Raw genomic sequence first — 5910 nt, 5'->3', positions numbered from 1 at the left:
TCAAATCAAATCAAATTTTATTTGTCACATACACATGGTTAGCAGATGTTAAATGCGAGTGTAGCGAAATGCTTGTGCTTCTAGTTCCGACAATGCAGTGATAACCAACAAGTAATCTAACTAACAATTCCAAAACTACTGTCTTATACACAGTGTAAGGGATAAGGAATATGTACATAAGGATATATGAATGAGTGATGGTACAGAGCAGCATACAGTAGATGGTATCGAGTACAGTATATACATATGAGATGAGTGTGTAGACAAAGTAAACAAAGTGGCATAGTTAAAGTGGCTAGTGATACATGTGTTACATAAGGATGCAGTCGATGATGTAGAGTACAGTATATACATATGCATATGAGATGAATAATGTAGGGTAAGTAACATTATATAAGGTAGCATTGTTTAAAGTGGCTAGTGATATATTTACATAATTCCCATCAATTCCCATTATTAAAATGGCTGGAGTTGGGTCAGTGTCAATGACAGTGTGTTGGCAGCAGCCACTCACTGTTAGTGGTGGCTGTTTAACAGTCTGATGGCCTTGAGATAGAAGCTGTTTTTCAGTCTCTCGGTCCCAGCTTTGATGCACCTGTACTGACCTCGCCTTCTGGATGATAGCGGGGTGAACAGGCAGTGGTTCGGGTGGTTGATGTCCTTGATGATCTTTATGGCCTTCCTGTAACAACGGGTGGTGTAGGTGTCCTGGAGGGCAGGTAGTTTGCCCCCGGTGATGCGTTGTGCAGTCCTCACTACCCTCTGGAGAGCCTTACGGTTGAGGGCGGAGCAGTTGCCGTACCAGGCGGTGATACAGCCCGCCAGGATGCTCTCGATTGTGCATCTGTAGAAGTTTGTGAGTGCTTTTGGTGACAAGCCGAATTTCTTCAGCCTCCTGAGGTTGAATAGGCGCTGCTGCGCCTTCTTCACGACGCTGTCAGTGTGAGTGGACCAATTCAGTTTGTCTGTGATGTGTATGCCGAGGAACTTAAAACTAGCTACCCTCTCACTGCTGTTCCTCGATGTAGATAGGGGTGTTCCCTCTGCTGTTCCTAAGTCCACAATCATCTCCTGGATTTTGTTGGCGTTAGTGTGAGTTATTTTCCTGACACCACCTCAAAAAGGCCCTCACCTCCTCCCCTGAAGCGTCTCGTCGTTATTTGGTAATCAAGCCTACCACTGTTGTGCGTCCATAAACTTCATTGATTGAGGTTGGAGCGTGGTGTGCGCGGTGGGTGGAGTGAACAGAGTACAGGAGGAGCTCCGGCAACACCCTTGTGGGGCCCCCGTGTTGAGGATCAGCGGGAGAGATGTTGTTGCCTACCCTCACTACCTGGGGGCGGCCCCGTCAGGAAGTCCAGTACCCAGTTGCACAGGGCGGGTCGAGACCCAGGGTCTCGAGCTTGATGACGAGCTTGAGGGTACTATGGTGTTGAATGCCGAGCTGTAGTCGATGAACAGCATTCTCACATAGGTATTCCTCTTGTCCAGGTGGGTTAGGGCAGTGTGCAGTGTGGTTGAGATTGCATCGTCTGTGGACCTATTTGGGCGTAAGCAAACTGGGTGGGTCTAGGGGTGTCAGGTAGGGTGGAGGTGATATGGTCCTTGACTAGTCTCTCAAAGCACTTCATGATGACGGAAGTGAGTGCTACGGGCGGAGTCGTTTAGCTCAGTTACCTTAGCTTTCTTGGGAACAGGAACAATGGTGGCCTCTTGAAGCATGGGAACAGCAGACTGGTATAGGGATTGATTGAATATGTCCGTAAACACACCGGCCAGCTGGTCTGCGCATGCTCTGAGGCGCGGCTGGGGATGCCGCCTGGGCCTGCAGCCTTGCGAGGGTTAACACGTTTAAATGTCTTACTCACCTCGGCTGCAGTGAAGGAGAGACCGATGATGTTCCGTTGCAGGCGTGTCAGTGGCACTGTATTGTCCTCAAAGCGGGCAAAAGTTATTTAGTCTGCCTGGGGAGCAAGACATCCTGGTCCGTGACTGGGCTGGATTTCATCTTGTAGTCCGTGATTGACTGTAGACCCTGCCACATGCCTCTTGTGTCTGAGCCATTGAATTGAGATTCCACTTTGTCTCTGTACTGACGCTTAGCTTGTTTAATAGCCTTGCGGAGGAATAGCTGCACTGTTTGTATTCAGTCATGTTGCCAGACACCTTGCCCTGATTAAAAGCAGTGGTTCGCGCTTTCAGTTTCACGCGAATGCTGCCATCAATCCACGGTTTCTGGTTTGGGAATGTTTTTATCGTTGCTATGGGAACGACATCTTCGACGCGCACGTTCTAATGAACTCGCACACCGAATCAGCGTATTCGTCAATATTCCCATCTGACGCAATACGAAACATGTCCCAGTCCACGTGATGGAAGCAGTCTTGGAGTGTAGAGTCAGCTTGGTCTGACCAGCGTTGACAGACCTCAGCGTGGGAGCCTCTTGTTTTAATTTCTGCCTGTAGGCAGGGATCAGCAAAATGGAGTCGTGGTCAGCTTTTCCGAAAGGGGGCGGGGCAGGGCCTTATATGCGTCATGGAAGTTAGAGTAACAATGATCCAAGGTTTTACCACCCCTGGTTGCGCATCGATATGCTGATAAAATTTAGGGAGTCTTGTTTTCAGATTGGCTTTGTTAAAATCCCCAGCTACAATGAATGCAGCCTCCGGATAAATGTTTTCCAGTTTGCAAAGAGTTAAATAAAGTTCGTTTCAGAGCCATCGATGTGTCTGCTTGGGGGATATATACGGCTGTGATTATAATCAAGAGAATTCTCTTGGAAGATAATGCGGTCTACATTTGATTGTGAGGAATTCTAAATCAGGTGAACAGAAGGATTTGAGTTCATGCCGTTTCCTTCATCACACCATGTCCCGTTAGTCATGAGGCATACGCCCCCGCCACTCTTCTTACCAGAGAGATGTTTGTTTCTGTCCGCGCGATGCGTGGGAGAAACCCGCTGGCTGCACCGCCCTGGATAGCGTCTTCCCAGTAAGCCATGTTTCCGTAAAGCAAAGAACGTTACAGTCTCTGATGTCCCTCTGGAATGCCACCCTTGTAAATGTAGTCTCTATGGTCAATCTTCCAATGATATGCCTGCAAATACGTCAATGCTGCAGACACCTTGGGGAAACGACAGAAAGTGTAGGCTCATTCCTGGCGCATTCACAGCCATATAAGGAGACATTGGAACACAGTGCCTTCAAAATCTGGGACATTTCCTGTTTGAAAATTCATCTTGGTTTCGCCTGTAGCATCAGTTCTGTGGCACTCACAGATAATATCTTTGGGTGGTTTTGGAAACGTCAGAGTGTTTTCTTTCCAAAGCTGTCAATTATATGCATAGTCGAGCATCTTTTCGTGACAAAATATCTTGTTTAAAAACGGGAACGTTTTTCATCCAAAAATGAAATACTGCCCAGAGTCTCCGCCCACCGACATACTCTGGGTTTGCTGTTGGCACATGCTCAGTCCGTCCTAAGACAACAATGTCACCCTAGGATGTCGATGGTGACCATAATGGCCATATGGCCTCATACAATGACCATAATGGCCTCATGTTGGTTTGCTGTTGGCATATTATTAAATATGTAATATATAAACATAAATAATGTGTCTTTTATGTTCTAACATCCTAGTTTTGTTTGTTTAATTTCTTTTTTTTTTTTAAGTAAAAATAGTTTTAGTCACTTCCTCAAGTCTTTACATATGTGGGTAAATATTATATGAATAAATATATAAATATATATATATATATATATTTTTTTAATGTTCATTAGTCACCGTTTTCATTTGTCCTTTGTAACTCATTGAGTAAAAGGAGTTTCGTGGGGAGGGGAATTAGAATGCTGCCACATATACAACCAACATGGATTTACAGATGCTGGATGAGGAAGTCATTGGTGCCTCTAACTCAGAATCTGAGGTATCCAATTCAGGTGACACAGACCATGTGCCTGAGGGTCAAGTTGGAGTTGTTGATGCCCCTGGTAGTCAAATAGACTGAAAAGGGGTCTTACTGGAGTGAACATCACCCCCACTAAAGGCAGGACCAGAAGCCATTACAGCCTGAGGAGCTGCCCAGAGCCTGTGCCGGGGTCAACAGTTGTTTCACTAAAAGATGCCTGGGAGCTGTTCATTAGTGACAACATAATTGAGGAGGTCCTAAAGTGTACAAATTTAGAAGGACGGAGAAGAGCAACAGCAAAAGGGACAGAGTAGAGAGAGGTCAACAAAGAGGAACAAAAGGACAGAGTAGAGAGAGAGGTCAACAAAGAGGAACTAAAGGGACAGAGTGGAGAGAGGTCAACAAAGAGGAACTAAAGGGACAGAGTGGAGAGGTCAACAAAGAGGAACAAAAGGGACAGAGTGAGAGAGGTCAACAAAGAGGAACTAAAGGGACAGAGTAGAGAGGTCAACAAAGAGGAACAAAAGGACAGAGTGGAGAGGTCAACAAAGAGGAACTAAAGGGACAGAGTGGAGAGAGGTCAACAAAGAGGAACTAAAGGGACAGAGAGAGAGAGGTCAACAAAGAGGAACAAAAGGGACAGAGTGGAGAGGTCAACAAAGAGGAACAAAAGGGACAGAGTGGAGAGAGGTCAACAAAGAGGAACTAAAGGGACAGAGTAGAGAGAGGTCAACAAAGAGGAACTAAAGGGACAGAGTGGAGAGAGGTCAACAAAGAGGAACAAACGGGACAGAGTGGAGAGGTCAACAAAGAGGAACTAAAGGGCAGAGTAGAGAGAGGTCAACAAAGAGGAACTAAACGGGCAGTAGAGAGAGGTCAACAAAGAGGAACAAAAGGGACAGAGTGGAGAGAGGTCAACAAAGAGGAACTAAAGGGGCAGAGTGGAGAGGTCAACAAAGAGGAACAAAAAGGACAGAGTGGAGAGAGGTCAACAAAGAGGAACTAAAGGGACAGAGTGGAGAGAGGTCAACAAAGAGGAACCAAAGGCCTTCATTGGTTTAATCAGCCAGGGGCCAGAAGAGGAAGAGGTGCCAGCTCTGCCCACCACTCAGAGCAGCCAGGCCAGAAGAGGAAGAGGTGCCAGCTCTGCCCACCACTCAGAGCAGCTAGGGCCAGAAGAGGAAGAGGTGACAGCTCTGCCCACCACTCAGAGCAGCTAGGGCCAGAAGAGGAAGAGGTGCCAGCTCTGCCCACCACTCAGAGGAGCCAGGGCCAGAAGAGGAAGAGGTGCCAGCCTGCCCACCACTCAGAGCAGCCAGGGCCAGAAGAGGAAGAGGTGCCAGCTCTACCCACCACTCAGAGGAGCCAGAAGAGGAAGAGGTGCCAGCTCTGCCCACCACTCAGAGGAGCCAGGGCCAGAAGAGGTGCCAGCCTGCCCACCACTCCAGAGCAGCCAGGGCCAGAAGAGGAAGAGGTGACAGCTCTGCCCACCACTCAGAGGAGCCAGGGCCAGAAAAGGTGCCAGCTCTGCCCACCACTCAGAGGAGCCAGGGCCAAAAGAGGTGCCAGCTCTGCCCAGCACTCCAGAGCAGCCAGGGCCAGAAGAGGAAGGATAAAGAAGGATAAAGAAGGGCAGCTGCTGGTGTTCTCAGTGCAACACACCCATCTGCAGTCACATGCTTGTGTTTTGGAACAAATGCATGGACTAAGACAGCATAGGTTAACATCACACACCTTTTAGTGGTCACCTTTTAGTGGTCATGTTTAGTGGTCATGTTTTCTAAATTCACAATAGTTACTGTCATTTATATTGATGATGAACTTTGGATTTTCAAATCAATGTTTTTAAATATTATAAACATGCCTAAGGTGGATTTATTTTGTTCTTCACACTAAAAGGTTGAATTTGAAACTTGAATTATAATATGGCATCAATGTCTATCAAATCAAATCAAATCACATTTTATAAGTCACATGTACCAAAAACATCAGGTGTTTACAGT

Source organism: Oncorhynchus keta, chromosome 20, assembly GCF_023373465.1.
Source record: "Oncorhynchus keta strain PuntledgeMale-10-30-2019 chromosome 20, Oket_V2, whole genome shotgun sequence".
NCBI lineage: Eukaryota > Metazoa > Chordata > Actinopteri > Salmoniformes > Salmonidae > Oncorhynchus > Oncorhynchus keta.
The sequence above is the reverse complement of the archived record's forward strand: the minus strand, read 5'-3'. Positions refer to the sequence as shown.